The sequence below is a fragment of the Carassius carassius genome, chromosome 1, assembly GCF_963082965.1.
Source record: "Carassius carassius chromosome 1, fCarCar2.1, whole genome shotgun sequence".
In the NCBI taxonomy this organism is placed as follows: domain Eukaryota; kingdom Metazoa; phylum Chordata; class Actinopteri; order Cypriniformes; family Cyprinidae; genus Carassius; species Carassius carassius.
In genome coordinates, this window is record NC_081755.1 from 14,674,400 (window position 1) to 14,697,945 (window position 23,546).

Sequence of the window (23,546 nt, forward strand, 5' to 3'; positions counted from 1 at the left end):
CATTTTTTTGTCCATTCAAGCTATTGACGGCGAATGGCAATTGCCGCTAATTCAAAAGTGAAAGTAGATAACATGCACGCATTTTTAAGCTATTTAAAAGCGATGAAACGAGGAAAAAAGGTTCAGTAAGACCTGTGGGATTGCTTGTAATAAAGATTTAAATGCAAAAGGCACAAGAGTCGACTGTTTCTGTCAGCATATACAAACCTAGCAGTCAAATGCATGAATAATGCGTTATATTTATTGAGTTTAAACTATGTCTATGAAAGATTAATACTGTACTGTGATAAGTCACAATGCTGAAAACGTAGTTTATTCTTTTTTTTATATACATGATTTGAAATCAATAATGAACAAATGTTGTGTTTGTGGACTAAACAGCCGCGGATCAGTAGCAGACTGCAAACGTGCAAAAATATATAATATACTTTATATATTTATATGTTATGTTAGGTAAAAAAATGTTAGCCTGAATGCACTGTAAGTCGCTTTGGATAAAAGTGTCTGCTAAATGCATACATTTATTTAAATTAATTTATTCAGAGAGAGAGAGAGAGGGAGGGAGGGAGGGAGGGATGGAGGGACGGACGTTATTTCCGGGTCTAGTTTTCGTGCACCTCAGCAAGTAATTGACATATTATTTCCAGTCTTTGAAACATTTCCTACATTACTTATTTTATTCTTTTTTTTATTCTTTTTTGTTCCGTTATTTAATGTAAATTTGTATTTCTATTTTTTCTCCAGAATGAGTTTTTTGGGTGTCTGACCCAGTATTTTACATAGGGGAGTATGATTTTGGCAGCACTGCTGAATTCATACTCCCCCCAATGATATCAATTTTACTGGGTCAGGGGTCAAATAAACTCATTCTGGAGACACATCTCATCCTGTAGAATATCTGCAAAAAAGCACAAGTGTTTAGATTCAATAATAAGCATTTAATATAGGGAGGTATGAAGTCGCTGAATTCATATTGCATTCTATTGATATGCTCGATGTATAAGGACAAGGTCTTCACAGCTTTTCAATGTTTTCAGCATAAGGGCAGAGTAATTTAGGAAGATTTAACAAAACAGATTTAACAAACACATTCTGTTTCATTAAAAGGAATATTGCATTAGAGAAAATGAGCAGTTTTTTTTGTTTTACTGCAATAAAACACACAAACTATAAAAGCACAGCTAGACAGTCCAAGTTGTAAATCATAGACGTTTAGTTAAATACGCGATCAAACACCGATACACAAATAGCAATGTATTACTCACGACTGTCTGTTTTCGCAACTATGCGCGTGCACGCGAGGGGAGTCAGATTCTGGCAGGGAGTCGGAATTCGGCACAACACCGGAGTTCACTGTACCTCCGCTGCGGATGCGTCTCGTAGTCAGTTTGCTGTCTGGGTCAGTAACGGTTTCTGTGTTGACGCCCCATTTCCATGGCAACTCCTCTCCCCGCTCGCGCAGAACTCAACGCACACACAGCATTTACACAAACATCTAAAACATTACATTTATAATGTAAAGTTTCATTCAATAATCACTCAATAATTAATTTAAAAACCATTTTGTAGTTCAGAAAGCAACAGCAACAATATCATAGAGGAGTCATTCTACGAAACGGGTGCCATTTCCATGTAGCAGTTTTCCCAATTTTCATGAAGAACAAACTTTTTTTTCTTTTTCTTACAATTTTAAAGATATGTTAATCCTCCAAAAAAACATATTTTCCCACCTCAGGCACAAAATCCTTGATAATATTATCCTTTTTATTCAGGCAAGGGAGTCTTTCTTTTACCACCCCATCACGGACAGACAATATGTATGCCAGTAGAGTAGTAAAACAAGAAATTTATTTTTTAAATCTAATGTTTTCCTAATAGTAAAATGTCCCTTTTTTGGAAGCCATCAATAGAAAGTCTGTAAGTTAATCCATTTTTTTATTCTTAGTTTTTTTATCTTGAAATATGAATTTGACATTTCAATGGCCTCATTGTTTACACTGAAAAAACGAATACACTTAAAAAATACAAATAAAGTTACATTTGATTAGTTCAAACAACAACAACATCATTCAACATTAATTTTTGTAAAATTTCACTTATTTTACATACAATTGTAACAAAATGACCCTGTGACGGGGTGGTGACTGATGTCACGGAGTGGTTCACTGTGACAGGGTGGTATGGACAATGCATTTATCTATATGATATGCTTGTTTTAAACTTTATACAACTGGTGTAGGGAAACATTAAACTTAGAGATTTAATGAAAAAACATTGGTGATGCTCTGAAAAAAAGAGCATCATATCAGTGACAGGGAGAGTCGCATCCACACATCCCTCTGTATTTCCATGTGGCGGGAAGTCACAATCTGTGGTGCTTGAATGATTTCAAGCACATCATCGAAGAGATACCAGAGGAAGTCATCTCTTGGAGGCCAGAAGAACCTATTGGCACCAACACGGTGCATACACTTTACAAGGGCATGTGTTTCGTCTGTTTCCATGATGATCCCAGGATACAGGTCATTATCATATTTAAGCACGCACCACTTCCCAATGAGAACTTCACTATCCCAAGCAATTGCTTCTGTTTGCACCTTTTGGACCGTTTTGTTAAAAGAGAAATGCTGTGTGGTGAAGCACTGACATCTTAGCTGGTTTTGCGTGGAGCACATGCAACTAACTTCCCAGTAAAGGATTTCTCCTGGAGTAATTGTGACCACTTGGTGGGTTTTCATTGTGGATGGCACTGGTGGAATCTGGCCTGGCATCTTTTCCATTGCCTGCTCCACTGCTTCTATCTGTGTGTTATAAAATGTAACATTCTTCATTTAACACCAAGAATGTGTGAGTGAGTAAGTGAGTAAGTGAGTGAGTGAGTGAGTGAGAGATAGTGAGTGAGAGAGGGATAGTGAGTGAGTAACAGTGAGTGAGTGAGTGAGAGATAGTGAGTGAGTAACAGTGAGTGAGTGAGAGAGAGATAGTGAGTGAGTAACAGTGAGTGAGTGAGTGAGTGAGAGAGGGATAGTGAGTGTGAGAGGGATAGTGAGTGAGTAACAGTGAGTGAGTGAGTGAGAGATAGTGAGTGAGTAACAGTGAGTGAGTGAGAGAGAGATAGTGAGTAACAGTGAGTGAGTGAGTGAGTGAGAGATAGTGAGTGAGAGAGGGATAGTGAGTGAGTAACAGTGAGTGAGTGAGTGAGAGATAGTGAGTGAGTAACAGTGAGTGAGTGAGTGAGAGATAGTGAGTGAGTAACAGTGAGTGAGTGAGAGAGAGATAGTGAGTAACAGTGAGTGAGTGAGTGAGTGAGTGAGATAGTGAGTAACAGTGAGTGAGTGAGTGAGTGAGAGACAGATAGTGAGTGAGTAACAGTGAGTGAGTGAGTGAGTGAGTGAGAAACAGTGAGTGAGTGAGTGAGTGAGTGAGTGAGAGATAGTGAGTGAGTAACAGTGAGTGAGTGAGTGAGTGAGAGAGATAGTGAGTGAGTAACAGTGAGTGAGAGAGAGAGATAGTGAGCGAGTAACAGTGAGTGAGTGAGTGAGTGAGAGATAGTGAGTGAGTAACAGTGAGTGAGTGAGTGAGTGAGTGAGAGATAGTGAGTGAGTAACAGTGAGTGAGTGAGTGAGTGAGTGAGAGAGATAGTGAGTGAGTAACAGTGAGTGAGTGAGTGAGAGAGAGAGATAGTGAGTGAGTAACAGTGAGTGAGTGAGAGAGAGTGAGTGAGTGACTGATTAAGTGAGTGCTAGAGTGCTAGAGTGATTGAGTGACAATGGTTGAGTGAGTAAGTCAGTGAGAGAGATAGTGAGTGAGTAACAGTGATTGATTGATTGAGTGAGTGAGTGAGTGAGTGAGTGAGTGAGTGAGTTGAGTGAGTGAGTGAGTGAAAGAGATAGTGATTGAGTGACAGTGATTGAGTGAGTTAAAGAGATGATGATAGTGAGTAATAAGTGTTTGAGTGATATAGTGAGTGAGAGAATGAACAGAACAGGGTTATGTTAACAGAAAAAATATGATTAGCCTATATTATAATCCTTGATTTCCACACATTCAAATGGGAAGCAGAACCACCCCGTCACATCCCCTACCACCCCATCACAATAAAACATGTGACGGGGTGGTAAATTTCAGCCCAAAATGGCCGCAGATCTCCCATGTGGTCAAGTTCCTCACCTAGCATACATGCATTCTATCTGAAATATATATATATTTGCATTAATAATGTAAAATAAAAAATAAAAATCAGTTTTCCCTTTCTATTTTGCATGACGGGGTGGTTGGTTTAAGCTTAACGGAACCTGCCTAATATGAAAAATCAACAAATAAAGAATGCAGAGGAATGTCAGTACTTGCCTGCTTTTGTTCTTGGCGGCAAAGAAGGCTACAATGATGTCACTTCCGCTCTCTGATGTCATTTAAAGCAACAGTACATTATTTATAGATAAAACAAGTTAGTGTGACGGGGTGGTAAGTCAAACTGAGGGACGCACACAAATAACAAAATATTTACAAAAAATAAGTTTCATTTTGAATAAAATATATCTTATGTGAAAAGGGACATGCACAAAATCCTGAAAATAATAAATGTTTAAAAAAAATACATAGCTTATTTGGTGATATTTTAGATGAAAATGTCATGTTGGTCAACATGGACATGTGAACTTGGCTATGAACTAAAACAAAATGATTTAAATAGTATGTTATTCTTTAAAAAATATATTTTTATCATATATCATGTTAACAAGAACACTTGCATGAATACATTTAAGCTTTGTAAACACATTTTGGGACATGTTTGTGCCTTATGCATCTCATCAAATGTTGCGGACCCAAACAGCACCCGTTTCGTAGAATGACTCAGAGACGTATTATTTCTGTTAGAATGTAAAAGAGTGAAAAACACGGCGAAAATGCAGTCAGGACTTCTCTTTAATAATCCGCTTTTACATTTTACCTCCGAGAAATCGCTGGAAACGCTTTAAGGCGTTAACATTAATTAAAAAAAAAATCGCTACCGTTGGCTAAACAAGTTAACGGTAACAATTGAAAATGAGGCTCAGTCTCTTTAGCTGCCCATAGACTGTTTAAAAACACACCGAGTGCCTTAATAGAACCTTTTCAGTGTCACAGAATTAAAGTAGTATTTTTTTGTATTTAGCTGAAGTGAAGTACGATACCTGAAAGCCACAGATGTCGCCGGTATGAGTGTCTTGTCTTCTCTCTCGCTGGGTGGCTAAATGATAACTGTGCACGCGCACACAGATCAGCGCGGCATCGGCATTCGGCCGGCGGTCGTGAACCGACTCAGAGCCGACGAATGATGAGCTGGAAAAACAGAAGACTGACTGAATTATATTGGCCTCCGCCTGTCCGATGTTTTAGGCGATGAGGCCGACGTCGGCCCAGACGTACATGTGATGTCTGGGGGATTGGAAATGTTATACTGTGACTGTGTTTATTTGTTCTGCGTCTCGCACATAGACTGTATAGGTCTTCCACTCTTCCAGTCCAGCGGGAGGCGCTACACACATTCGTTTGTTTGACAAACACCAGTAAACCTCAGAGGAAGAAGATGAGTTTCACCGCGCTCTCTGTTGTTGTTTTGTCGGCATGCTGCCTTAATACAAACAGTTAGAACTGTTTCTTTTCAGAGGAAAATACAGTTTCTTACTCACTTCAGTTAATAGGCGTACCTGTAATATTTTCATCTTCACAGTCGTCTTCCTAAGTTTTGAATCAAGCAGGAATATCTGGAGGAGTATCAGCTGAACTGAGATCTGCTGCTGTGAAAATGATGTTTGTTAAAGAGGAGAGAGAAGAGGACACGAGTGAACCAGAAACCTGGAGAATAAAACAAGAGGAACCAGAAACCTGGAGAATAAAACCAGAGGAACCAGAAACCTGGAGAATAAAATATGAGGAACCAGAAACCTGGAGAATAAAACAAGAGGAACCAGAAACCTGGAGAATAAAACAAGAGGAACCAGAAACCTGGAGAATAAAACACGAGGAACCAGAAACCTGCACAATAAAACAAGAGGAACCAGAAACCGTGAGCATAAAACAAGAGGAACCAGAAACCGTGAGAATAAAACAAGAGGAACCAGAAACCGTGAGAATAAAACAAGAGGAACCAGAAACCGTGAGAATAAAACAAGAGGAACCAGAAACCTGGAGAATAACACGAGAGGAACCAGAAAGAGGTTGGTGTTTATTCTTCATTTATCTTTAATGTCTGTTTGTGGTAATGTTACATTAGGCTTACAAAGTTTTACTTATCTGGTGTTTTGGGGCCCTGCCGTGTGTGTGTGTGTCTATATATATATATATGGGTCATTCCAGAATTGCGGGTACATTTCAAGTAGAGAAAGAAAACAAAAAATAGGATTTATTTTTTTATGTTAAACTTTTTTATTTTCATAGAATGAACTTTAAATTCATCATTTTCAATATTTGCTGATCTTAAACTTGTAAGATTTAAAATATTAATACTTAACATCGATGTACTAACAGAAAAATCTGTCAACTCTTGTTATAGACAAATTGGGTCAAATATATACAGTTAACAAATGTAGCACAATTTTAAAACCTTTCATCCCTAAGGGAACTTTTGTCTTTTCATCCATTAATGCAACTTTAAGCATAATAAGATAGAGACTTTTTGTTTTGGAGTAAAAATATCAACACATTTAACTGAAAAGTAGCTTTAAAAATGAATGAAATCCTTTAAAACTCCATGCAGTAAGAATACTAGTTATGCTAATAAGATTCTGATCAATTTGTTAACAATAAAACACATATGATGATATTTTTTAAGTAAAACCTTAAACAAACAGAGTTGACATTAAAAACAGAGTTGACCACCCATAGTTAAAAGATCAAAAACAACAACATTTTCTGCCAGTGTAATAAGATCCACTGAGTCGAGTTGCAATGAAAACAGTGAAGCTTTATTCAAATAAATGTTAACAAAATAAACAAAGCTGACACTCCCAAACAGCAATTCGAGGGAGCAAAGCTAGACTAAATATAATGGGTGACATGGAGGCTATTTATACACAAAAGGCTTGCTCGACTTGAACCGGCGCTGCACAGACCGATCGGTTTATGACATCAAAGTACCGCGAGAGAGTTTGAAAAGCATAAGAGCTGTCTGCTGTCTTATCTCTCGCGGTACTTTGATGTCATTCATCGATTGGTCTGTGCAGCGCTGGTTCAAGTCGAGCAAGCCTAAAGACTAATGACTAACAAGAAACACCTGTGAACAATCAGACAATGAACCAATGAGAAAACAACTGAACAAACAAAAAACAATAAGAATATAACACATGAACCAAAAGGAAGCACATGGAAAGATCTCATGACAGGATAACGGGAATTAGGGCTGCACGATGTGTCGTTTAAGCATCGATATCGCGATGTACGAATCCACGATAGTCACATCGCAGGATGTGCGATATAGGCTGTCGTAGTTGATCCGTTATTCATTAACTGTACGGGCCAGCTGCTCCCCTGCCCTTGACGAATGTGATTCGCGGATTAATTGCACAGCTTAACCATCATAGAGTGAAAGTTTATAATTGACAGGACTGAAAACCACATGCAAGTTTAACAGGGCAGAGAGAGAGGGAGCGCGAGAGAGAAGAGAGCGAGAGAGAGAGAGAGCGCGCGCGAGAGACAGAAAGAGAGAGAGCGCGCGCGAGAGAGAGACAGAGAGAGAGATAGAGAGCGCGCGCGTGAGAGACAGGGAGAGAGCGCGTGCGCGAGAGAGACAGAGAGAGAGAGAGCGCGCGCAAGAGAGAGACAGAGAGTACATTAGAAGTACCATCAATGTTTATAGAAATGTATATGGATTTATTTTGCATGTAATTTTTTTTTTTCTTATGAATATATATGTATTTTTGTTTTGTTTGTTTCTATTCTGCTATGTACAATGCTTTGGCAATATGTACCTTTGTATGTCATGCCAATAAAGCAATATGAATTGAATTGAGAGAGAGAGAGAGAGAACGAGAGAGAACGAGAGAGAGAGAGAGAACGAGAGAGAGAGAGAACGAGAGAGAGCGAGCCGTTTTCAAACAACACGAGCGCTGTCTTGCTCTCTCCCTCCCGCAGATGAATCAATTGACACGATGGTGTCGATGTTTAAATCATTTAAAATGAGAATGTAAGTGTGCTCACCCCATTTTTGTTTGTAAGAAAAAATATCGCAATATATATCGCAGAAAAATAAAATATCGCAATGTCATTTTTTCCCAATATCGTGCAGCCCTAACGGGAATCACAAGACAAACAGGAACCATGACCATGACTAAACTTCAAAAAGTAATGAAACCATACCAAACGTGACAGCCAGACTCTGAAACTTTGGAAACCATTTTAAATGGTAAAATCTAAATGTAAATGATGCTAAATGTAAAAACAACAATTTAATCCTATCAAATACATCTGATTTACAAATATTTAATGACCTTGAAAAATAACTGTGTCTCATGCATTACTGATATAGAAAATAAAATGCCATAACTGTCCCCTCACACCCTGGGCATGCAAATTAGTTATTGGCAATTTCTGCCCATATGTCTTTATTTCTACATGGCGTAGGGATGTGCAAAAAATATAAGTTTTTTTAAAATATAAGTTTTTTAAGCAGGGTTGCCTTGGTAAAATTCCCATTTTAGGTGCTAAATATCACGTTATTTGTATTGGGGTCGCTTCGACCCGCGGACATGAAAAACAACCACAGACTTGGCAACACTGGTTGGCATTTATTACACCGAGCCGTAATTCACTGACAATCTACACAAAATCGATGTTAAAATCGCAGGCGATTCTTTGTCGATTTTGAAAGCGATTTTGTGTTAGTTGTCGGTAGACTACGGCTCGGTGTAGTAACTGCCGCTCCACCTGAACCAGTGTTGCCAAGTCTGGGATTGTTTTTCATGTCCGTGGTTTGAAGCAACCCCAATTCCAATAACGTAATATTTAGGCCCTAAAATGTGAATTTTACCAAGGCAACCCTTCCAAAAAATGTATATTATAACCCCGGGAAGGAATTTTTATCGGGGAACCTCCTGGAAATGCGATTGGGCTAGTTTTGAACTAGTTTTAAGAAGCAACTGGGCAGGATTTGTTGTGAAAACCTGGCAACCCTGATCTGAACGCAAGTGCTGGAGATATATTTCTAATTACAGGAGCGTCTTTACTAGGGCTGGGCGATATACCAAAAAAAAATGATATCTCGATATTGTCAAATTTTTTTACGATATTCGATATATATCTCGATATGTTTGCATTTAAATAATACAAAATAAAACACGATTTTCTTTTGCCCATTAAAAAAAAAAAAACATTTAGATTAAACAGCTAATTTAAGCAGTTAAAAAATCTAGACCAAGAGATCACTTACTGCTTTTTATTAATGAATACATGTAGGCCTATATGTAACTGAAGCAGTGCAAATTAAGTAACAGTTACAGAAAGTGCATTCTGTCAACTTTTTAGTGCATGCAATTCACAATTTAAACTATGCAACTGGGATAAGTATTTTATTTTAATTTTTTAACAAGTTTTTAAGCTAAGAACACAAGTCTGTCAACTGTCTGTGGTTTTAAGAGAAGCTCTGTGGCATGAAACTATGTTCCTACTGACACTAAAAACCCTCTTAGATGGGGAGCTAGTTGCTGAAGCACATAGCTATTTCTTATATATAAATATATATAAATGAATACCAAAGACTTTTGCATTCTCTCTGTCTATATTATGGAAACTGGTAAACATATCAGTGAAATTCCCCAATAGTAATTCCAAATGGCCATAGCCTATGTTTCTCTATTCAAACATCACATCAGCGGTCGAGTAAGTGCATTTATTATGCGTTCACAAATGCAAACAATACAGTTGAGATCTCACGACAGAACACAGACCGGCTGAACGACGCTTTCATTAGATCGCTCAATTCCAGCTTGTTAGTGTTTTCAGATTATCGTCGGCAGCTCTTCCGCAATGAGGAGTGAGCACGTGCGCATGGTTGCCAGATTGCTTAAAATAAGCAAACACCGGGCAGAAAATGTATCCTTGTAACAGTGGAGCTCTGATTCGGAGATTTAAACTATTGTTATCTGGCAACCGCTATCATTAAAGCTCTCGTAGTAGAGGGGCGTAGAGCAGTCAGCAGTTACAGGTTCCTTTTTTGGACATTCGGCGCGTTCTTTTGGGAAAGTATGCTTGAATTTGAAATATTCGATATTCCCGATATATTCAAATTGTACATCGTCGTCAAAATTATTCCGATAGTATCGCTAATATTCGATATATCGCCCAGCCCTAGTCTTTACTGATGAGATGCGCATGAAAATCGCATTCGATTTTTTGCACAGCCCTAACATGGCGTCCCGTCACCGCGATTGGTTCTGGGATGATTCTTAGGACATCATCAAAGAGATACCACAAAGTATCCTCACGGTTTGGCCAGAAGCGATTTTTCCCAACTTTGTGCATGCATTTGACATTTGCATGTGTCTCATTGACCTCAGCGATGGTCCCAGGATAAATTTCATCATCATATTTGCTGACACACCACTGTCTAATGAAATTTTTGATTTCCCAGTTGATTTCATGTGTTTTTGCTTAGTAGAGCAGAGACAGCTGACATCTCTGTAGATTATCTTTCCTGGTGTGAGAGTGATCATCTGATGGAGGCTCATTGTTGAAGGAACCACCGGGAGTCGTTTTGGCATCTTCTGTACAGCTTTCCCCACAGCTTCCTCATCAATGTAGAGCTGTATAGAGGTCTGGACATTCAGTAGACAATCATACAGTGTCTTGGCATTTTGAATGTCTTTTCCTTCACTGACCAGTCTGTCCGCTGTTCTTTTTAAAACTCCACCCACTCCATCTGGAGCACCTTTTCCGTGGCTTGCTTCAAAGAAGCTCCATGTGCCTTTCTTGAAGCCCTTCTTGAACAACTCTGTGCTAAACATATAGAAGTTGCCCTTCTGACGGTATTGGGTGCACGGTCCATCACTAAAAAAATGAACTAAACTTACCAATGGATGGTGGGTTGTCACATGATCAAGCACAGGAGACAAGTGTGTCCATATAGCGGGTGGACTTTTCTTTTTTGATGTTGAGATGGTAGTAAAGCACAAATGTTTGTCCACTCCACCCACATGAAGGATTCCTGTATGCAGAGTTGCCTGCTGCTGAGAGGATGCAAAATGAACTGCCTGAATTTCTGCTGATAATTTGCATGCATAATTTTCAGAAAAATAAATGTGAATCAAACACTCGCCAGATTTCATGTTTTTCTTGAGGTCCCGGTAGTGGTTGTACTGTGTTTTAATGTTGAAATGGTGCCTTGTGAAAACTCAGCTGGTTCTGAAACCTATCTCCTAGTGAACACTCCATCTCCTTTTTCACAGTCATTCGGACTGGTTGTGATTCTTTCTCACTTTCTTTATTTTTCTTTCTCCTTTCTCCCAGTTCAGTTGTCTACTGAAAAAATCTCACTGGAGCCTCAGCATCATACTCACTGTTGAGCTGATAGATATTGCTTCTGCATTTGGCACATTCTCCATACATGCATTCTTTGCTTGCAGGATCACAGCATATTGAGTTTGCAATTATTTCCAAGTTAGTCGTCCCAAGAAGTTTTAGTGTATGAAGCTTCTACACTAGGAAGGATAAGTTTTCATGAACTTTACAGAGACAGGTGTCTCTGTCAGATATGGAATGGGTGGACAACCCAGAAAGGACGCATACAACAGAAAAATGCATAAGACAGCAGACTTGATAGATTCTCTAGAAGGAATTTGTGATGAAGATTTGGTATGGTATCATTTAGAAACCTTTTCTGAATTTTTGCATTTCCTCTTGTAATGGTTTGTTTTTTTCCTGCAGTCAAGCGGCTGACATTGTTTCTCAAAAAGAATTCCTGTACGTTCTTTTGGAGCTTGCTTTGTGTTGATCGATACTTTCTTCTTTTTGAAAAATCGGTTCACTTTGGTTCCTGAAACGCTTTCTTGAAAAACCAAGTGAGTTCTGTGTTGTCTTCTGTAGTTTGTAATTTTTTATAATCTTTCCTGACACAATTCGTGATATAATCTGACGCACTACTTCTTTTTTAGTGTCTTGGTACTTTTGTCTGATATTATCTATCAGTGCATTATGAAACAAGAGAGTTGTTTTAACCTCTGCAGAGACTTTATGTTTTCCTATTTGCTTCTGCGTTTTTGAACGAGGGGATTCAGACACACATGTCAGTCTCTGTAGGCGTTTCTGGTATTTTCGGAGAGAGGTTGTTTTCTTTTTCAGCAAAATCTTTAATTTTTCAATTTCTTTGTATAATTTGGAGTTTTGACGTTTTAATTTTCTTCGTCCTGACCTTTTTTGTCTGAAAATATAAAAACAATTTTAAATTTAAATTGAATTTTAAGTAGCCTATTTTCATAATTTGCTTGCATAGAAAAATATCTTTATGTAGTATTTAAATGTGCATTATGCCCTAACCCTACCCTAACCCTAACCTACCCCTACCCTAACCCTATACAGTTCTAAAATTACATATTTAAAATGTGTATTAAAAAAAATCTTGAAACAAATTGATTATACCATTAAGACACAATACTTTTGAAGTTATTTGTTAACGATCCTAACAAAGAACTTAACTTTCCTCGATCTACCTATGTCTTACCATATATAACGTTATATAATTATAGACTCTTGGACCTAATGTTACCTGGATATCTGTGGTTCAGGACTTTGTGGTGGTGTCATCTCTCTAAGTCTCTGCTTTTCTGCTCTACACCTCTGCTGTGCCTCTTTCCAATACCTGCGTTTGTACCTTTTCTCCCTTTAACCCAGATCGACCACTCTGCTTTTCTGCCCTGCATTTTTCCTTTTGTGCCATCTATTTCTATCTTTTTGCAGATTTTTTGCCTTCCTTACAGGGTCGGCATCTCGCCGTGCCCTGTATTGCCGTTGCCTTTCTGCTGCTGACAGTTTCATCTGCCTATAATTAAATTTCCTTAACCTGGAATGATATATAACAAATGTATCTTTACAGTAAATTGACCAAGAATCCATAATAAATGTAAAATAATGCAAAATGCTTAAATGAGATTGAGTACATTTGACTCTGTTAATCATTGTCAACTCTGTTAGGGTTGAACTTTTTAAAGCACTAACAGAGTTGACGATAACAGAGTTGACATTTTCCACCATTTTGTGCTTTAGCTCAAAATGCTAACCTCATACCAGATACCACATGGCATGTCTAAAAACAGAATTTTATGGGTTTTCGCCATATTATCGTTTTTTAAAAGTGAATGAGAGATTCACTGCATTATCACAATAACAGATTTGACAACTAATTAATCTACTATTGATGTATCCTAAACATTTTGTACAAATTAATGAGAGGAGAATAATGACATACCTCACTGCTTTCCCGCCAGAGGAAGTGACATCACTTGGTGCAAGTCACATGCTTTTTCTACAAATGCTTTGGAGTTTTTTTATTATTTTTTAACAGAGGTAACAGAGTTGACCAGAACGTAGGGACAGACACAAAATCTTTTTTTTTTTATTAATTAAATTACAAATAATACAGAAAATATATATTATATGCAATTGTTTATATAACTTAATAGAGTAAGCACAAAAAATATTAGAAAATTAGACTTAATTATTTAGTGATAATTCAAGTTGAATGTATGAATCAGGAGGCGGAAACAGTCAATAATAGGTGGTGTGGGAGTCATTTAGTTAATATTTCACATTAAAAAAATCCTAAATATACATAAAGCATTATTTTTTGTGATAGTGTAATATAATTTGTATTATTATTGAAAACTGATTTAAAAAAGCTTCTTTTTTTTTTTAATAAAAAAGGTTTATCTTTGAGACTCGAAATGTACCCCCAATTCTGGAATGACCCATAATCGGCACAATCTGTGCAACTATAATATTTGAGCAGCATGGATGTAGCCTACATGTTTTTGTTTTTGAAAAAAAAAAAACGTTTATGTATGGTTGGTGAAATATTAAATTTTTTAAGTCTTTGAAATATGGCCATGATACACATGTAACTTTTGTTCACAATACATTTTAGAACTGCATGTGGTATACTAGAGTTTATACTACAAAAATAATGTGAAAATCATCCTGTTCACTTGATTCACACAAAACAATATTCTGATGTTATGATAAATGTTATTTTGAATAATGTGTATAACCAAGCAGTTGAAGAGACGTTCATAGTATTTTTTCTTACGATCAAATGTGCAACAACCAGTGGTGGAAAGAGTACTGAAAATTTGTACCTAAGTACAAGTACTGTTACATTGATGAAAAATACTCAATTACAAGTAAAAGTACTGCTGTTAAAACAGTACTTTAAGTAAAATTAAAAAGTACTCCTCTCAAAAAATACTCAGAGTACAAGTTACTAGTTACTTTTTAGCTGGCGGTATTTAGTTACCAAAAATATTCATATCAAAGATCTATGTGCATGGAAAATAGCAACTTTGAACAAAACCCACTTTTATCTTATTGACAAAGTATGTTAATTAGTGGTCATTATTAGGGCTGTCGCGATAACCGCAATATTGTAATACCGCGCTATTGACAAACAAACCGCAGAAGAAAGATAGCAACCGCAGAAACCGCGGCAACCGCAGTGTTCAGGTTTTTATTTTTTTTATTTTTTTATTTTTTTTATGAGGCTGTGGCCTTCTTGTTTTTTCAATTTGTCACTGTGCGTTTAATGTTAAATAAATTAATGATACAATATGGTTCCGACTGTAATTTCCTCACGAGCCGTTGTAGCTTTATGGTGCTTCGTTTGTTTTGAATAGGCCGGCTGAAACGATGGGAGGCGCTCGATCTCGTCCCAAAACATAATGTCACATCGCCAGTTTGGGAACATTTTGGCTTTCAACCCAATGAAAAGGGCGAGCCAGCGAATATAGATGAGCCGATATGCAAAATTTGCTGCAAAAAGGTTCCTGTGACGCAGCAATACATCTAATTTGAGGTCATCGGGACATTCTAAAACGTTTAACGTGAAAAATGCTTAACGTGGTTTAATGTACTAATACAGTGATATTAACAGACCAAAACTCACTAAACATCATATTAATAAAGTATACTATCTACAAAAAAATCAGATGATCCCTGAATATGAATTCAACGCGTTTAATAACACGTTAAGCCTTTTCCTCCCACAGAAAACCGTTATAAGGCTTAACGTGTTATTAGACGACTTGCATTCATATTCAGGACTCACACGGGGGTTTTTTTTTGTACATAGTATACTTTATTAGTATAATGTTTAGTGAGTTTGGTTTTTAAAAATCACTGTCTTAATACATTAAGCGTTTTCTTATAACGGTTTTCAATGGGAGGAAAAGGCTTAACGTGTTATTTAACGAGTTGCATTCATATTCAGGGCTCATCTGATTTTTTTATAGATAGTATACTTTATTAGTATAATTTTTAGTGAGTTTGGTTTGTTAATATCACTGTCTTAGTACATTAAGCCATGTTAAGCGTTTTTCACGGTAAGCGTTTTAGAGTGTCCCCTTTCATCCAGCGCAGCTGCCCCCTCAAGCATCAGGTCGCGGAGCAACATCAAAAAGAAAAGCTGAGACCGGCCGACAGTTAGGAGTAGCTGAAGCCTTTGCGAAATCTGTAAAATACAGCCGTGAAAGTAACAGCCATACCTGCTGAAGTCACGGACAACCTCTGCGTCAGTGCCCATACCCAAGAGAGCGTCAGCAGATAACGAGCTCACACACTATCTGCTTGAGGAGTGCATCGACTCCAGCATGAATCCACTGTCCGTGACGCGATAATCAGTCTAGATTTCCGCTGCTGTCCAAAGTCGCGCGCAAATACGTGTAATACGTGTTAGAACTCTTTGATTTCTTAAATTTTTTTTATTGGAAAACGCATGTTCTTGTTGCTGTTTGGCATTTAACAATAAACAAAAATGTCTCTGTCAGTTAAAAAAGCAACAATATATGCTACATAACTCAACGATAAAGCTTTGTATGCAGCAAAATCAGGATAAATTATGTATGTAAAAAAAAAAAAGACGGTGGTAATACCGCATATCGCGCTTTTGAGCCACCCATAATAACCGCAGGGGAAATTTCGTAACCGCGACAGCCCTAGTCATTATACAGGGATTCCTAACTTCAATACCTGGTTGGATAGGAGTGGTTAAAAGGGTCCTATTATGCTCTTTTACAATGTCTTGAATTTGTTTTGGGGGTGTACTAGAAAATGTTCTCATGCTTGGTGGTTCGAAAAACACATTATTTTTCACATAATTTACATTATTACAATACCTTTCTCCCCAGCTTGTCACAAATGTCTCGATTAGTTCTGGGTTTGATGAAGACCAAACAAAATGTTTTGTGATTGGTTAGTTGTCCCAGTGTGTTGTGATTGGTGAACAGCTCAGACGGTGTTTCAGTACTGTTCGTCCCTTGCCAAAGCAGCAAGTTCCCTCTGATAAGGATGAAATCAATATTGCCATATGAATTTGATATTGTTTTGGAAAACAATGCTGTAGTCCAAATAATAGGACCCCATTAAGAATATCTGCTTGTTACGTCTGACATCATCCTTCACCACTTCTGGGACCTAAAGCTCTGCCAGACATCCCCCAAAAAGCAACAAAGTGATTCAGCTTAAATATTAGTTTATGAGACACTGAGCACGGAGACTGTAGTGTGCACAGCAAATTACGCTTAGCTTAAATACGTAATATTAATAAAATGTGTTAATAAATGGCTGCTGAGATAGTATTCTCAAGTGAAATGAGTAGAGGCTTGGACCCGGAAACAGCAGTCCTAACATCATGGCATAACAAGAAGATTCTCCTGAGCCATCAAACTGACTTCATCAGAACAAGGACACCACTCCAGAGCCGGAAGCGACGGCAGACAATTTCTTTCCAGTGTGTTGACTTGCATGGATCAATTGTTTGCTACAAGACTAGTACTGTGCACTAAAAAAGCAAGTAGGGTTGTTTTTGATTTCATGATTTACAATCATTTTCAATACCATTGGCAAAACTACCACATACTGTTTACTGCCATATACCTGTAGATATATATTTTTTGTCAATCCATTTTTTCAAGGCACTCATTATTTCAAGCTTTGAAATTGGTTTAATCCAAGTCTTCTAAAAAGACACATTCACCTTATATGATTAATAGATTTTACATAGGCTTTTATTTACACACTAGGGCTGAAACGATTCCTTGAGTAACTCAATTACAAAAAATGATTGAGGCAAATTCCTCTGCCTCGAAGCCTCTTTTAATTTATTTTAAATCTCACGTCAGGTTCTTTCGCAAATATTTTTTTTATGTGACACAACGCTTTTACGTCACCCACAAAGTGGAAGGAGACACAAGCGCTGCGTGCCTGCGTCCGAAATTGCATACTGCAATTGTGTTTTGATTTGAGGGCACGGGCAAACGTAAAGAGACCGTCGTGGCGTGTGTCCAGTGCAAGATAGAGCTGGCATACCACAACTAGGGCCCTATGATGTCCGTGATGCAGAAAACGTGGAGGGAATCGTGGAATCCAGTCATAAAAACGGAATTTACAGTTTAAGGCATTGCACTTTCATCAAATCACGATATTGACTAATATCTGTAAATATTAAGCCGGAACAGTCTATTTAAACATGAATCCTGCATGTTCTGCGTGTCTCTGTTAAGGAATGGAGCAGAAGCGCGACTTCCTTTATCACACACACTGAAGTGCACGTGACGCTCTGGTGATTTCATCTGCTGTCTCACTAAATAAGGACGTGAACACATGAACAACATCTCCAGAACTGCTCTGACAGTCACTTCATGAGCATTTGACCATTTGATTTGAGTTAAACTAGCGTCACATCACATACACAGAACTGTAAAGGTACGTCAACCCGTCAAAATAAAAGTCCGGTTTAGAAAAGTATTTGCCAGATATGTATTACTGTTGTTCAGCAGAATGTACATATCCTACTACTAAAAAAAATCAAACATTATTTTTTTTAAGGTTTAATAACACAACATTTCTTCCATGTTTTATTTTTAATAGTAAATCTCCTATGTTTACCAAAAACACTTTTTTTATTTTTATTTTTTTGTTAAGTTGTTCACAGTACAAGTACAGACAGAGAAACAATGGGTAATTAAATGTTTATTTTTGATGTATGCATTGCATTCAATGCATTTAAAAAAATAAATATATATTTTTTCTAAAAAAGGAAACTTAGCTGTTCATTTTAAGATACCCAGGAGTCTTATTGTCTCTTGCATAATTAATATTGCACTTTTTAATTAAGCAAAAACACATTTTTAAGCAAAAACACATCCGATTAATAGATGGAATTTTTGGTAGAATACTCGATTACTAAAATATTCGATAGCTACGGCCCTATTACACACATAAATATTATGCCCCCAATTACCATTACAAAAATCTCAATCTTAAACATTTGCTCATTGTGTCATTAAAATCGGGTTACAGCACAAGGAAGTGAATTGAACTTACAAAAAAAAAAATCATAATTATGTTATTAATAACTCGCCCTCATGTCGTTCCAAACCACTAAGACCTCCGTTTATCTTCGGAACACAGTTTAAGATATTTTAGATTTAGCCCGAGAGCTCTCAGTCCCTCCATTGAAACTGTATGTATGGTCTACTGTCCATGTCCAGAAAGGTAAGAAAAACATCATCAAAGTAGTCCATGTGACATCAGAGGGTCAGTTAGAATATTTTGAAGGACCGAAAATACATTTTGGTCCAAAAATAACAAAAACTACGACTTTATTCAGCATTGTCTTCTCTTCCAGGTCTGTTGTGAGAGAGTTCAAGACAAATCAGTTTGTGATATCCGATTCGCGAACGAATCATTCGATTTAACCGGATCTTTTTGAACCAATTCACCAAATCAAACTGAATGGTTTTAAACGGTTCGCGTCTCCAATACGCATTAATCCACAAATGACTTAAGCTGTTAACTTTTTTAATGTGGCTGACACTCTGAGTTAAAACAAACCAATATCCCGGAGTAATTCATTTACTCAAACAGTACACTGACTGAACTGATGTGAAGAGAGAACTGAAGAAGAACGCCGAGCCGAGTCAGATAATGACTCGTTCATGAGTCAAGAACCGGTTGCATCGGTTTTCGGATCACCAGTAGTTCTTTCGGACAGTTCGATTCAATAAATCGGTTGAAGAAAACTGTTCACCGGTTCTTTTGCGCTCAACGTTATGGCGTTATTGGCGATTGACGGTTCTTGACTAGAGAATGAGTCAGTCTGTTGTTCGTTATCTGGCTCGGCTCGGTGTTCATCTTCAGTTGTAAACGGAGGTCTTACTGGTTTGGAACGACATGAGGGCGAGTTATTAATAACATAATTATGATTTTTGGGAGAACTATCCCTTTAATTATGCAAGAGAAAATAAGACTCAACTAAGTTTCCTGTTTTAGAAAAAAAAATATTTTTATTTTTTACATGCATAGAATGCAATGCATACATAAAAAAAAATATTATCCATTGTTTCTCTGTCTGTACTTGTACTGTGAACAATGACAATAAAGTTGACAGATGAATTAAGTGCATTTAAGTGCCATTCAGATGGGGTTTTAAATAAAGCATTTTCTAAGATGCACATTAAACATTAAACACATAAAACATTAATTTAATTTATCTTTTAATTATTAAATATTAAGCAAACTTAACTTTTTGGTAAACAAAGGGGATTTACTATTAAAAATAAAAACATGGAAGAAATGTTGTGTGATTAAACCTTAAAAAAAAAGTTTTGATATTTTTTTTAGTAGTAGGCTATGTACATTCTGCTGAACAACAGTAATACATCTCTGGCAAACACTTGTCTTTAAACTAAACAGGACTTTTATTTTGACGGGTTGACGTACCTTTACAGTTCTGTGTATGTGATGTGACGCTAGTTTTACTCAAATCAAACGGTCAAATGCTCATGAAGTGACTGTCAGAGCAGTTCTAGAGGTGTTGTTCATGTGTTCACATCAAAAATATCAACATTTTAAGAGACGCTTACTCACCTTTGCACATGTTCTGGTGCTCCTTCAGGGTCTTCTTTTTGATACTATATTATGTCACATGACATACCACAATGCATTATGGTCTAAAATTGTCATTGGTGCCTGTTATCCAGGAATGACATTATAGAAATCACAATTTGGGGACAAAAGTCTTTCTGTCATTAAAATGTAATTAAGCTTAGTATTATAACCATATTTGCAGGTATCGTTTAAAACATCAATACAATTATGCCCAAGTAGATTTTAAATATTTTTATTTTTTACATTTTTATTGTATTTTTGTATTCAGATTTTAAGCCTGGACAGTTACCCGGAATGACATTTTGGAACTTTTGAGCTCAATAGTTCCTTAAAGATTAATTATTTATAATGAATTCTCACACGAGTAATTAAAGAGGGGAAAGTTAAGTCATTTAATGAAATGCATTTAAAAATGTATACATTTTTAATATAATGAATATGCTTTGGACACCAGAATTGACACGCCACGTCATTGACCCATGAGCAATCTGGACGCAGACAGGGCCAGCGCTGACGTGGACTTCTTCCATTTATACTTCCGAAAGCGTGCGCTGATAGACCGCTCTGCAACCAACATGTGAACAAACAGTTGCCCAGAATTATTGCACATCGCTGTCTTTATAATCTTTATTGACAGGTTTGATTGGCAATGGGCTTCTCCACACAGCCTGAACATGTGCAATTGTGCTTTTGAAGACTACTGACCATGCGCACATGTCCACGCTGTCGTCTGCTCAGAGCTTCGGTACACACTCTCCGAAGGCGATTTTTACGTCACGCCTACCTTAAGACGTGCAAGAAAGCATGACTTGATGCGCGACATTGCAGAAAATGTGCGTTCACAAATGTAGCCTATGTTGATCCAAATATGGAAAGCACTTTCGAATTTAATAATATGAGGTTCTCTCCAGAGATGTTTTGCCACATTTCTTCAATTAAGGATGATTGCTGCGTAGTATATGGTTTTTCCATTTGCTTGAACTTCTTCAAGTGAGTTGCAAAAGTTTTGTGTGTGTGTTCAGCATATGGTGGGCCGCATTTGAATTTGTGACGGGCCGCGGGAACCACTGCTTTAAGCACTGAATGAATGAATGAATGACAGGTTCGTTGGTAACATCGCACAAGGCACATAAGAGGGTGATATCTAGTGGAGAAGATTTGTAATTAGATTAATGCTAATCTTACGTTTAATGTCTGTGGAAATATGGGAAAAAATCGATTCATGGCCTTTGAGTATCGATTTTGAATCGACCACATTTTAAAAAACGATTAATCGAAAAATGTATTTTTTTTACCCAGCCCTAACGATTAATCCACTAATCGTCGATTATTTTACTGATTAATCAATAGAATTTGATTGATTATTCAGCTCTTGCAATTAGTTAAAATACTGTTATACATAACAAATAAATAACAGAGAGTCTAATCATTACAGCTTTGGGAAATAATATTATGTAATTACAATTATTTACGTTAGGCACATTGTACTTTCACTGAAGATGGCGAACGATCTCAGCGCGGAAAGTGAGGAACTAACTGATCTCTTCTTCATTACAGTTTGCAAATTTTTTTTGTCGCGAATGTTGATCTTCCTTCAACAGCCGGTAAAGAGTCGCGCGATAACGTGCGTCATCACTACGACACGGCATTAGATCTGGCTTTTGCTCACACAGCGCTCGTCCCGGGTTGAACCCAGCAATGTTACTAGGCCCCGACCTGGGTTCAATGCCGGAATCAATCTCGGGACGTATTTGCTTTCACACAGAAGGCGACCCGGCAATTTGCTGGGTCCGACGTGCAGTGTGAAAGGGGCTTAAGTGGTTAGATGTTTTATTTTTGGATAAAAAATTTTATTCACAAGATACACTACCAGTTAGGGGTGCACCGAAATTTCGGCCGCCGAAAATTTTCGGCCGAAATGGCATTATCGGTTTCGGGCCGAAATAAAAAAAACAACCGAAAATGAATGTCACCCGCCCCTCCCATCCGTGCGCAAGCGCTTAGGTTTCACTCACGGTCGAGCTGTTATCACGCGTCTGCCTATCAAAGATTAAGCATGTCAAAGGGCTGTCACAATCAAAAAAAGCTTGTCACAAAAGCTGCACAATCGATCGGACCAACCAACACAAGTTTCGAAAACGAAAACAGGGAATCGATTTTAACGGCCTTCTCTCGGAGCGCGTCCAGCTCGTCACTATACGCTCGCAGCGTCACACAGCAACTGCAGGTTCTGACACACACACACACACACACACACACACACACACACACACACACACACACACACAGCCTATTAGTGCATAATATCAGTGTAGCCTTCAGTAATGTTTTTCATTGATGTTATGGCAGTCCACATTGCTGACTTGGGCGCGTCTCAAGCGCCCTCTTTACGTTCGCCCTAATGCCTGTTTAGATGTCGGTGGATTTGCCTATATTTCGCTTCTCGGCCTTTTGGCTAAGATCAAGTGTAGTATCTGTTCTTATCAGTTTTTTTTTGGGGGAAGTCGTGGCCTGGTGGTTAGAGAATCGGACTCCCAATCGAAGGGTTGTGGGTTCGAGTCCCGGGCCGGCAGGAATTGTGGGTGGGGGGAGTGCATGTACAGTTCTCTCACCACCCTCAATACCACGACTGAGGTGCCCTTGAGCAAGGCACCTAACCCCCAACTGCTCCCCGGGCGCCGCAGCATAAATGGCTGTCCACTGCTCCGGGTGTGTGCTCACAGTGTGTGTGTGTGTTCACTGCTCTGTGTGTGTGCATTTCGGATGGGTTAAATGCAGAGCACAAATTCTGAGTATGGGTCACCATACTTGGCCGAATTTCACTTCACTTCACTTCACTTCACTTCATTTGGCATTGAAAAATGGATCAACGCCAAATATAGGCAATTTACTAACGATTCAATGAACACTTTGCCTATGTCTCAAAAATCGAACAGTTTTTTTTTCACAAAAGTGACAGCCCTATAGGAGAGGACACCAAAGTTGCAATATGTAACATTTGTTCTGCAAAAATCTCCAAAATTGTGGATTTTTTTGCACAATTTTTAAAAAACTATTTTATTTGATGGAACATAAAACTTGAAGAATAATTATTATTTATATTTATTGTAAAAAATATTTTATGTTTTGTTATGTAGCTGTTAATAAAAGTTTGATTATTATATTGTGATTTTTCAATTCAGATCCATTAAATCCAAGCAATATATATATACGTTTTTAAAAGAAGCCATTTTCGGTTTCGGTTTTCGGCCAAGTGCATCCTAAATTTTCGGTTTCAGCGCAGAATTTTCATTTCGGTGCATCACTACTACCAGTCAATCATTTTTGAACAGTAACATTGTGTTTTTAAAGAATGCATGTATTTGATACAAAGTACTGCAAAAACGGTACAATTTTGAAAGATTTTTTACTTTAAAATA

At 37.6% G+C, this 23,546-nt stretch overlaps 1 protein-coding gene, 1 long non-coding RNA gene and 1 pseudogene across 2 annotated transcripts in view; 2 read left to right on the forward strand and 1 right to left on the reverse strand.

Annotated features, from left to right (window-relative positions):
• The window catches only part of LOC132154521 (uncharacterized), a 46,248-nt gene extending 40,079 nt beyond the window's left edge, over positions 1-6,169 (reverse strand). The window contains exons 1-2 of the long non-coding RNA XR_009437168.1: positions 6,109-6,169; positions 5,691-5,898 (exon numbers count right to left, since the gene is read on the reverse strand). This is a non-coding gene — a long non-coding RNA (uncharacterized LOC132154521). The remainder of the gene's footprint in view (positions 1-5,690; positions 5,899-6,108) is intronic.
• The window catches only part of LOC132150053 (zinc finger protein 664-like), a 549,937-nt gene that overhangs the window by 510,324 nt on the left and 16,067 nt on the right, over positions 1-23,546 (forward strand). The window lies entirely within an intron of this gene.
• Positions 22,563-22,664, forward strand: LOC132154003 (U2 spliceosomal RNA; annotated as a pseudogene).